The following is an 11,846-nucleotide window of genomic DNA, read 5'->3' as shown; positions in this document are numbered from 1 at the left end:
ATGCCATGCCCACCAAGCCATGCCCACAGAACCGCTAGTAAAATTCTTTGAATTGCACTACTGTATGGGGGTAAGAAACCCCTAAAATCCCTTTAGGTGTGTGTTCTGTTAATCTACAGCCTATTGTGCCATAAAATGGCTTCTACTGTGCAGTGCAGTGGAGTTGCCATGGTAACGGCATCACAGTACTCCACAAGGGGGATCCCTCTACTAAGGGGGAAAATTCAACCTTAGAAATTACATTTGGTCCAGACATTTCCCTCCTATAAATAAATATCCAAGAAACGCTGGGTTATCCACCAGTAAATAAATAAAATTCCCACTGTAGGGAAATACGATGAAGTAAAATACGTAAGTAAAATGGGGAAAGAGAAATTTAATTTGGTGGCCTCTAGGATTAAAGAACCTGATGGTTCTTTAGTACTCATCTGAAAAGTATAAATTCAGATGTACGTCAGTGCCAAACATCTGAATTTTGATCAGTGACCCTGGGGATGTTTCATAAATGATCATAAATGTGGAAAAAAGGGGCATAAGGTCATACATTTATTTTTTATATTTACTTTTCAGATGACCACCGAGTTATGTGATAAAGCATGGGACTTGTATAGCACTAATCTTAAGAGAAAGTGCTTTGAGTACGTATACAATTACCTTTATTATTTCTTAATAATATTTCCACTTTCCCCTGATATGTAATGAATTTATAACATTGCCCGGCTGCTATTGTAAACAGAATTAATGTTCAGTTCTAGGTATTCATTTGCTGACATAGAAACTATAGGTTGGGCAAAATAAAACCTCCCAATCTCATTCTGGCAGAAATCGCTACTAAGGCTGTATTCATAGAATCATAGAATAGAGCTGGAAGAGACCTTGGAGGTCATCTAGTCCAGCCCCCTGCTCAGGCAGGAAAACCTATACTATTTCAGATAAGTGACTGTCTAGACTCTTCTTAAAAACAAAAAAAAACCATTGATAGAGTACCCACCAAAGCTGGTTAAGAATAGTGTGGTGGCCTAGAGTGGGGGGGGGGGTTGCCTCACAATCAGGAGGCTGTGAGTTCAATCCTAGGTAGAGGGAGATATTTCTCTCTTTCTGGGCACAAGGAGAATGTATCTGCTGAACAAAACTCCACATTGGCGACAGGAAGGGCATCTGGCCAGTAAACATTTTGCTAGCTCCATTCAGACACCACCCCGCAAGGAATTATGGGGTCGTTAAAAGATGATGATGAAGCCGTTCCACTGGTTAATTGTCCTCACTTTTAGGAAGTTTATCCTTAATTCCAAGTTGCTTCTCTCCTTGATTAGTTAATATTTCTTGTCCTGCTCGCTGGTGTTTTGGAAAATAATATTCTTTAAGGATTAGTTGACTGAGGTAACCATTAAAACCAATCCAAACATGCCAGACTTCTTTCACACGTACAACTAGGAGTATCCACAGTGGAGATCAGAAAGTGACACTCCTATCCAAATTCTTACCCTTTGTGCGAAGTACCCGTTCAAACAATGGCCTTTCATCACACAGTTGTGATCACCAACTTGACTTTTTTTGTGAGTCTCCTGCAGATAGCCTTCCATCTAACATAGGATGCAAAGTTTTCTCCAAACAAATGTAGATGGGGACATCTTTAACAGATTAACAGACTTGGGCGGGACCTTGTAGGTCATCAAGTCGAACCCCAAACAGGAGACCCTATACCATCCCTGAGAGGTGGCAGTCCAGTCTCTTCTTGAAAGCTTCCAAGGATGAAGCTCCCACAACTTCTGAAGGCAACTTCTGTTCCATGGGTTGATTGCTCTCACCGTTAGAAAATTCCTCCTCATTTCCAGGTTGAATCTCTCCTTGTTCAGTTTCCATCCATTGTTCCTTGTCTGGCCTTCGGGTGCTTTGGAGAATAGCTTGACCCCCTTCCTCTCTGTGGCAGCCCCTCAAATATTGGAAGACTGCTGTCATGTCTCCCCTGGTCCTTCTCTTCACTAGACTAGCCGTGCCAAGTTCTTGCAACCATTCATCGTATGTTTTAGCCTCCAGTCCCCTAAACATCTTGGTTGCTCTTCTCTGCACTCTTTCTCGAGCGTCAGCATCTTTTTTATAGTGTGGTGACCAAAATTGGATGCAGTGTTTTAAGTGTGGCCTTACATCTCCGCCATCTCTTCTTTGTCTGCCAAGGTTAGTTAAAGTTGATTTATCACAAATCCACCATATCAATTCTCCTTAGTCTTGAGAGAATATAGGTAGCCCCCCCGACTTACATCCATTCATTTCGTGACTGTTTGGATTACAACGGCAATGAAAAAAAGAGGACAATTTTCTTACTTATAACCTTTGTGACGTTGAGGACTTGTGCCTGCATTTGGCTTTTTAATTTTTTTTATTTAACACCCCCCCCTCCAAATGTAAAATAGTTTAATGCGGTTCAACGGAATGCTTTTCCAGTTGCCGTTTTATGCTTCGAAGAAAGCATAGGTTTAAAAAAAAAAACTTTATAGTCAAATAAAAATTGGAGGCATAAGGGTAACATGTATAAATATCTGAGTTAAAATACTATGGCAGGAAATACAAGATTGTTTTGTTATTGGAAAGATACAGGTTGATAGATGGAGGAATATAACTTAAAACTAGTGAAATTTAGTGAAATTTAGTAATAATAGATATAATTAAACAAATAATTGATAATGATAATAATGTATACAATGTGTAGCGTTATGATAAGTAATAATTGGATATGAATTGAGTACTGCAATGTGCTCTACATGGGGCTGCCCTTGAAGAGTATTCGGCGACTTCAGTTAGTCCAGAATGCGGCCGCGCGAGCGATTGTGGGTGCACCTCGCTTCACCCACATAACACCTATCCTCCGCGAGCTGCACTGGCTACCTGTCGATCTCCGGGTGCGCTTCAAGGTGCTACTTGTCACCCATAAAGCCCTACATGGTAGTGGATCTGGGTACTTGAGAGACCACCTACTGCCAATTACCTCCACGCGACCTATTAGATCTCATCGATTAGGCCTCCTTCGAGTTCCATCTGCCGGTCAATGCCGACTGGCAACTACGCGGAGGAGAGCCTTCTCGGTGGTAGCTCCGACCCTATGGAACGATCTCCCCGTGGAGATTCGTACCCTCACCACCCCCCAGACCTTCCGCACAGCCCTCAGAATCTGGCTATCCCGTCAGGCCTGGGGCTAAGACTGTAACCCGTCCGAATGGTATGAATGTTGCGTTTTTAATTATGTATTGTCTTAAAAGTTTGTCTCCCCCCTCCCTTTTTGATTGTGAGCCGCCCTGAGTCCCCCCCAGGGAAAAGGGCGGCATACAAATAAATTTCAAATCAAATCAAATCAAATGAATATTGAATGGTAGCCATGAAAGGAAGATTAGAAATCTTTTTGGATTATATATAAAAGTTAATAAAAAAGAATTAAGTTAGATACAGTTAAGTGTTGATTATTACAGGTAAAATGTTATGATACAGGATATAGTCAAATAAAGGAGGGATAATGATGACAACCTATATACATATATATGAGTATAATATAAGGAAACTAGATGAAAATTGCCAACAGCGATTTGGAAGGGAGGATTAGAAAAGTCTGTTATCAAAAGTCCATATGTCCTGTTCTAGCTAAATATTAATGGATATTATATGGATTCAGTGTTATTGGAGGATTTTTGAAATATTAAATGAAATTCCAGTATGTGGTTATGTATTAAATTTTGGTATATTTTATGAAGAAGGACGTTTAAATAATTATAGTCCAATATAAATGGAGGTACAAGGGTAACATGTATAAATATTTGAGTTAAAATACTTGAGTTAATATGAATTATGCTCGATGACTGTGGAAGAGAGGCACGAAAAACCTTTTGTAACCAACTGATACACTTTCTACAGTATGTAAAAAAGGAAGATTTTATGTGTTGTGTTTGTTTTGAAAAAATAAAATAAATTAAAAAAAAAACCTTTAACACATTGTTGATCATCGCTCAACCATTGCAGGGCGTGGATCAAATATTGTGAGGGCAAGAAAGAAGCCGAAGACCTTCTAGAGCAGAGATTGGCAGCTGCAAGACAGTATTATGACTGCAAGCAATTAAAATTAACAATGAGGAAATGGTGCGAGTGGATAAAGTCTCGGCACGAAGTGGCCAATTGTAAGAATAAGACACCAATAATAATAATAATAATAATAATAATAATAATAATAATAATAATAATAATAATAATGCCGCACTGCTTGGATCTGCACGCATATTACGAAAATACGTTACCACGTCCTAGGCCCCTGGGTGGGGCCCGACTAGTAACCAATGCCAAATCCGGCGAAACAACTGGCCACTGTGATACAATTGAATAATAATAATAATAATAATCTGTAAAAAAAATCACGCAGAATGATTATAAATTGCGGCACAATTCAGTAGCACAAATGATCCATTGGAATTTGTGCAAAAATTATAATATTAAAACAGCAACAAACTGATGGGAACATAAGCCTGAAAAAGTAACCGAAAATCAGATGGTCAAGATCTTGTGGGATTTCCGTATACAAATGGACAAAATACCGGCGCATAATACACCAGACATCACACTGGTTGAGAAAAATAAGGTTACAATCATAACCTTCGCAATACCAGGTGACCTAGAAATGGAGCTGCCAGAAGGCAAGAACAATTAAGAAAACAGGGTCGATTCAGGAGTAAGGCTTGGAGATGATTGGCCCCTCCCATAAGACATAAAAGAGGAGCGCACGGGACGTGAGATTTTGCAGGAAGCAATTAGTTCATTCTGGTCGGTTGAAGCTTTGAAAAGTTCTGTTTGACTCTGTGCTAAGTTCGGCCTTGCTCTGCATTTGGCAATTAGGTCTCTGGCAGCATTCCCAGGGAGATAAAGATGGGTGTTTATCAACATTCCCCTGAAAGACGATGGCAACTCGAGCAGACGTCTGTCGGAATCTTCACGAACTGTTTGTGAAGCCTTGTGGGCTGTGAATGACCATAATTTGCAGCTGTATAATTTACAGGGTTTTTGGGACCAAGATTGTGATTTATGCTTTCTCAGGAAGCTTAAGTCAGAACAATAGGTCTTAAAGGACATCCCTGTAGTATCCCTAAGGAAAATTGGTTTCCACAGTGCTTCAGATGCCTTTCTGTCCAACCACAAATTCAGGGCCGTTTTCACACACATTGTTATGAACCCAGGTTTCTCCCCGTCTTTGGCTACGCGATTTCTATTCATTTTCTTACTGGCAGATCTTTCCAAAATGTTGTTTGTTATTCTCTCGTTTTCAGCCCACTGTTCTAATGTATCAAAAGTGTTTTGAACGCCGCTGCTGTTGTTTAGGATGTTTGCCAAACCACACAGCTTGGTATCATCTGCAAGTCATTTTGAGAATTTCTGCCGTTAGACCTGGTTCAGAAACGAGCGAACTGATAAAACATTTTCTAAAGATTCCTTTCACTGCTTCGTCCGGTTAATCTGTTAAGCTCTTTTCAAAGTCTCAATTCCAACGTCATGAAGAATTGTGAACGAGCAACCTTAGATCCAAAGTTAATAACTGCAGTGATTCACTTAACAAGTGTGGCGAGACAGGTTGTAAAAATCCACTTAACAAATGTCTCACTTAACAACATAAATGTTGGGTTCCATTGTGGTCGTAAGTCAAGGACTACCTGTAATTTTAAAGGGACAAATATATGCAACACACCTTCCTCCTGCTGTTTTCCCCACAATGACAACCCTGGGAATGGCCCAAATTCACCCAGCCGGCTTTTGGGCCCAAGGTGGGACTAGAACTCACAGTCTCCCATTTTCTAACCTGGTGCCTCATATCTTTGACCTCTTGTGACCTTTTGTCATCTTCCTTAAATAACTGTAACATTTAAGGAATGTACCTGAAGAAATCGTATGAATTAATTCAATAACTGCTTGCAATGAATCTTGTATCTAAAGTAGGTCTGCATATAGGATTGCAGATTTAGTTATCACTGGCACACATCACAAATTTTCTTCTGTTTACAATGTGTTGAGGCTTCAGTTTAAAAGGCTGCCATAATATTGTGCCTGAACCATTCATTCGGTCAGCGCCGTTTTGATATAGGGGTCTTTATAAAAGCCAAATTAATATTAGAATATCTGATAATAACCAGGGGTGGGATTCAGACAGTTCGGACCGGTTTAGGCGAAGAGGATGCTAATTTTGCAACCAGAAATTGGAAAGAGTGGCTGGCCACGCCCGCCCCTTCTAAGAGTCTCCACGCAGCCTGTTCATGCCAGCTAAGTTCACGCGGAGGCTCTGAGAGGGTGAAAACCGGGCCTCCTGGAAGTTCCAGAAGTCCAGAAATGGGCCTTTTTCCAGTCTCTGGAGGGCTTCTAGAGACCGGGGTAGGCCATTTTCACCCCCTCTGAGGCTCAAGGAAAACCTTCGGGCCTGGGGAGGGTGAAAACCAGTGGTGGGATTCAAATAATTTAACAACTGGTTCTCTGCCCTAATGACCAGCTGGGTAGGCGTGGATCAGGGGTCATGTGACCATGTGGGCATAGCCAACTCAAAGTCACTCACGTCAATGGGCGCTTCGCCTTAGCTGTTACAATGTAATAAGGGTTAACCGGAGAGGCAGTTTCTGTAAGCAGGACAATAAAGATGAGGCTAGAAACAACACCAGGATGTTTCCTTCCTGCCTTCCTTACGGGATTAGCCCTGTAAAGTGGGAAAAAAACAAAAGGAGATTTCTTCCAACAACCGGTTCTCCGAACTGCTCAGAAAGTTAACAACTGGTTCTCCCAAATAGGTGCGAACTGGCTGAATCCCACCACTGGTGAAAACGCCCTCCCTCCTGCCATGGTGCAGGAGGCTGAGTAGGCCACACACCCCATGGCCATGGCCATCCAGCAACCAGGCAGAGCCCCCTTTGCTAAAATTTTCAATGCCACCCCTGGTAATAACATATTGTATATTACTATGGTCTATTTTTATATCTAATATCCCCTGATGTTCGTAAAACTACTTTAAAATTTGGCTCAGCCCTAGTTAAAAAAACGCTTCGGTGGATCTACGATTTTAACCTTTTGATTGAACAAAGTCAGATCAAAATGAAAAAACATTTCCTTTTATTCATCTTTATAGAGAAATGGAATTAAAAGACCGATACATTTACTTATTAATCCATCTTCTTCATGCGAACCAAACGGTACTGCAGATTTGTTGGGGGAAAAATCTTGTGTTTTTCAAATTATTTTGCCCTAGGCGCGGCGAAACATATAGAAAAAACCTTCAACAAAGTTTTGAAGAAAGTGGTGTTTAAGGCCTGGCGAAAAACTACTGTCGTAAGCAAAAAACCTAAAATGTCGATTCAGGTAAGAATATTTTAGTTTGTGTTGTACTTTCCAAAAGAAGCATTGGTATAAATTCATTTTAAAATCTATTTTCATTTGATATCTTTAACCCTCAAAGTTGACAGCTACTGATTAAGCCATTTAATTGATTAATTGATTAATTAAATGGAACACAGATAGTCCTCAAGGTATGACCGAAACATAGGCCAAACTTTCTATTGCTAAACGACTTATTAAGATAATTTTGCCCCATTTTACGACCATTCTCGCCACTGTTGTTAAGTGAATCACCGCAGTTGTTAAGTTGGTAACACACTTGTTAAGTGAATCTGGCTTCCCCATTGACTTTGCTTGTCAGAAGGTTTTAAAAGGGGACCTCTGTAACCGTCATAAATATGAGTCGGATGGCTGAATTTTGATCACCTCACCACAGGAATGCTGCAGCTGTCGTAAGTGTGAAAAACACTCGTACGTCACTGTTTTCAGTGCTGCTGTAACTTCAAACGGACACTAAACGCGCTGATGTAAGTTGAGGACTATCTGCAGTACAGATAGTCCTTGAGTTACGACCCGCAATTGCGCCCACAACTTCTGTTGCACGATTCACTTAACAGTGATTCGCTTAACAGTTGCAGCCAAAAAAGGTCATAAAATGGAAGAAAACCCATTTAACGGCTGTCTCAATTCGCCATGGAAATTTTGAGCTCATTCGTGGCCGTAACTCGAGGACTCCATGTAGAATGCAATAGGAGGTCAGAACTGAGAACTGGGTTGGTTTCCGACGAATATCTTCCAAGGTTTAATAGCTTTGTTTCCCTCGGCATTAAACGTTGCCCTTATTTGAACCGCAGCTCAGGATTCACTGCTAATTCCTTTAATTATGTTTTCGGGAGTTTGTAAATTATGCCGACTTTCCTTCTGTTTTTCCCCAAGGCTTTAGAAGATGCAAAAAAAAGAAAGAAAAAGCTTATTTATGAACCAGCTGCGTTTTCATGAATCATCTTTCCTTTGGCTTTTATTCTTCGCGATGACATTGTGTTCCTTGATTTTCCTCCTGAAAAAAAAAAATGCATTCCTTCGCCCAGCGATTCTGAGATTTTATTTTTGTATCTCTGAAAGCATTTCAACGAAAGAGCCTAACGTCCCTTATCTACAGCGTGGAGCTGCAGTCTTTTCCACTCCATAGATCTGTGGAAAGGATCATCTCTCTTTCCCTAATGTGAAATGAAGCAGCCTTTCCAGGCTTCTGGGTATGTTTGGGATTCCAAATAATGTCTCAAAAGTGCTCCCCCCCCCCCCCATGCTTCAAAAGGCAACTGGAGAGGATTTTTTTCCCCTTAAGAAAGAAGAAGACAATGTTTTGCTTCTCATCCAAGAAGCTTCATCAGTTATGATGCTGGGGGATAGAAGGATAGGTAGTGACTATCCTTCCACCCCCCCAGCATCATAGAGTCAGTACCTATATGCTGACTCTGTAAACCGCTTAGAGAGGGCTGAAAGCCCTATGAAGCGGTATATAAGTCTAACTGCTATTGCTATTGCTATTGCTATCCTTCTATCCCATTCCATAGAGTACCTATCCTTCGATTCAGGACCTAGATTTGCATTTCATTCCATAGAGTAATAGCTATCCTTCTATCCCATTCCATTCCATAAAGTAAATAGCTATCCTTCTATCCCATTCCATAGAGTACGTATCCTTCCATTCAGTACCTATCCATCCATTTCATTCCATAGAGTAAGTACCTATCCTTCCATCCCATTCCATAGAGTACCTGTTCTTCCATTCAGTACCTATCCATTTCATTCCATAGAGTAAGACACTAGCCTTCTATCGCATTCCATAGAGTACTTATCCTTCCATTCCATAGAGTGGATACCCTTCCAGTCAGTACCTATCCTTCCTTTTCATTCCCTATAGTACTTATTCTTCCCTTCCCTTCCATGGTGTACAAATCCTTCCATTTAGTACCTACCCTCCCATCCCATTCCATAGAGCCAGTCCCTATCCTTCCATCCCCCAGCCCTGTGACGTTAGCAATAGCAATAGCAGTTAGACTTATATACCGCTTCATAGGGCTTTCAGCCCTCTCTAAGCGGTTTACAGAGTCAGCATATATTGCCCCCAACAACAATCCGGGTCCTCATTTTACCCACCTCGGAAGCATGGAAGGCTGAGTCAACCCTGAGCCGGTGAGATTTGAACAGCCGAACTGCAGAACTGCAGTCAGCTGAAGTAGCCTGCAGTGCTGCATTTAACCACTGCGCCACCTCGGCTCTTAATTGAACACATTTTTTCTCCCTTAATTAGGGTAGGCAGCCCGATCACACGGCTGTTTGGGTGAAAAAAAAAACCTGATGTTTGACTCATGTTATACGTATATCTGTATTTAGCAGCCTGTGGTGGAACCCGAGGAATTACTTACGGTTGTACCGGAAGCCCGCGAGAGACGACATTCGGAGAAACGCCGCTCGAGTCTGCTACCCAAACATGTCATTGAAGAGTTACCCGCATTCAACCCGAAAACAGGCAGAGAGTATTTTACAAAGATGCCCTTGCTACCGTTAGCCCAGGTTGGTTCGTCTGTTTGTTTCAGTAGTAGGATTCAATTTTTTTTACTACCGGTTCTGTGGGCGTGGCTTGGTGGGCATGGTTTGGTGGGCATGGCTTGGTGGGCGTGGCTTTGTGGGCGTGGCATGGCTTTGTGGGCGTGGTGTGACTTGGTGGGTGTGATGTGGCTTTGTGGGCATGGCGTGGCTTTGTGGGCGTGGCAGGAGAAAGAGACTGTAAAACAGTGATGGCTAACCCTTTTCCCATCACATGCCAAAAGTGGAGGGAGTGCAGGGGGGGAACCTTGCGCGGGTGTGCCCACACCCATAATTCTATGTTTGTGACCCCCCCCGCATGCATGCGCGTGCGACCCCTGCTTTTCACGACGACCTGTTTTTCACCCTTCCCAAGCTCCAGAGGCTTTCTAGGAGCCTGGGAAGGGCAAAAACGGCCTCCCCCACCCCCCTGGAACTCCCCTGGAGGCTTCAGGAGGCTTTGGGAACAGACTTCCGGTATCCCCGTAGTGCCGTTTTTCACCCTCTGGAGCCTTCAGGAGGCTTCCCTGAAGCCTCCAAGGGGGGAAAATGGCCAAAAATGAAGGCCGAAGTCATTTGGCCAGTGCGCACATGCGTGCTGGAGCTCACATGATAGCAGTCTTCCAATATTTGAGGAGCTGCCACAAAGAAGAGGGGGGGGGGTCAACCTATTCTCCAAAGCACCTGAAGGCAGGACAAGAAGCAATGGGTGGAAACTAAACAGGGAGGGAAGCAACCAAGAAATAAGGAGAAATTTCCCAACAGTTACAACAATTAGGGAATTTGTATTAAGAGTGCTATAAAAAGTGGTGAGACTTGCCTCCAGGAAATTGTGGGTATTTGGCAGTGACGCCGAACCGAAACCAGAACATGCGTAGATGTGCGCAAGCCGGAGCACCAGAAAACCAAAGACGAGCTGGCGCGCACATGCCTGGTTTTGGGGCCATTTTTCGGGCCGTTTTCAGGTTGTTTTTCGGCCTGTTTTTGCCTGGAAAAACAGCCCCACAACAGCCTGGTTTTTGACTGTTTTGGGGGGCGTTTTCAAGCCGTTTTCCAGTGCCCCAGTGCCCGCGAAGACCAACTGTGCATGTGCAACCAGAAGAGCAACCGGCGAGAGTATAGGGCTGCCTGTATCGACTCATTAGCTAAACAAAATAAGATGAGTAATTGCTAGCAAAAAAAACCCCAGACTCGTTCATTTTATTAGTCCGGCAAATATTTTTATAGCACTCTTAATACAATTCCCTAATGGTAGTAAGAGTCAATTGTAAAAAACAGCCTTTTAAGAAGTTGCTGCGGAAAAGTACTCTTTTTGTTCAATATGGCAGTACCTTTGGAGATCCCGAGTGTTTTCAGAGACGAATATTGTCGCACGTTAACATTCTTCTTTGTTTCGAATTTAGATTTTCCGCTACTTAAACCTAGTTGACTTGGCTAGATGTGCTCAGGTTTGCCAAGGCTGGAAGGCAATGACACAAGTGGTCACAGTATGGAGTAACGTAAGTAGAGTTTCTTGAAATGTTAACAATATATATATATATATATATATATATATATATATATATATATATATATATATATATATATATATATATATATATATATATATATATATATTTAAAAACCTTTGGGGGAAAGCTGAAGAAATGAACTATTCATTTTAAATGAACACATCGTCCCAGGGGGTTCGGGAGAACTTGTAGCTAAGGTACTGTGCAGTTTGGAGCAGTGGTGGGTTTCAAAAATTGTTCGAACCTACTCTATGGGTGTGGCCTCCTTTGTGGGAGTGGCTTGCCACTCATGTGACCGGATGGGAGTGGCTTGCCGCCCATGTGACCGGATATGAAGATGCCGACGACACTTGTCAGAACCACCTTAAATTACCTCACACACAGTCCTGGCATGCATAAGAATATGAT

The sequence above is a fragment of the Thamnophis elegans genome, chromosome 7, assembly GCF_009769535.1.
Source record: "Thamnophis elegans isolate rThaEle1 chromosome 7, rThaEle1.pri, whole genome shotgun sequence".
Taxonomy (NCBI): Eukaryota; Metazoa; Chordata; class Lepidosauria; order Squamata; family Colubridae; genus Thamnophis; species Thamnophis elegans.
The sequence above is the reverse complement of the archived record's forward strand: the minus strand, read 5'-3'. Positions refer to the sequence as shown.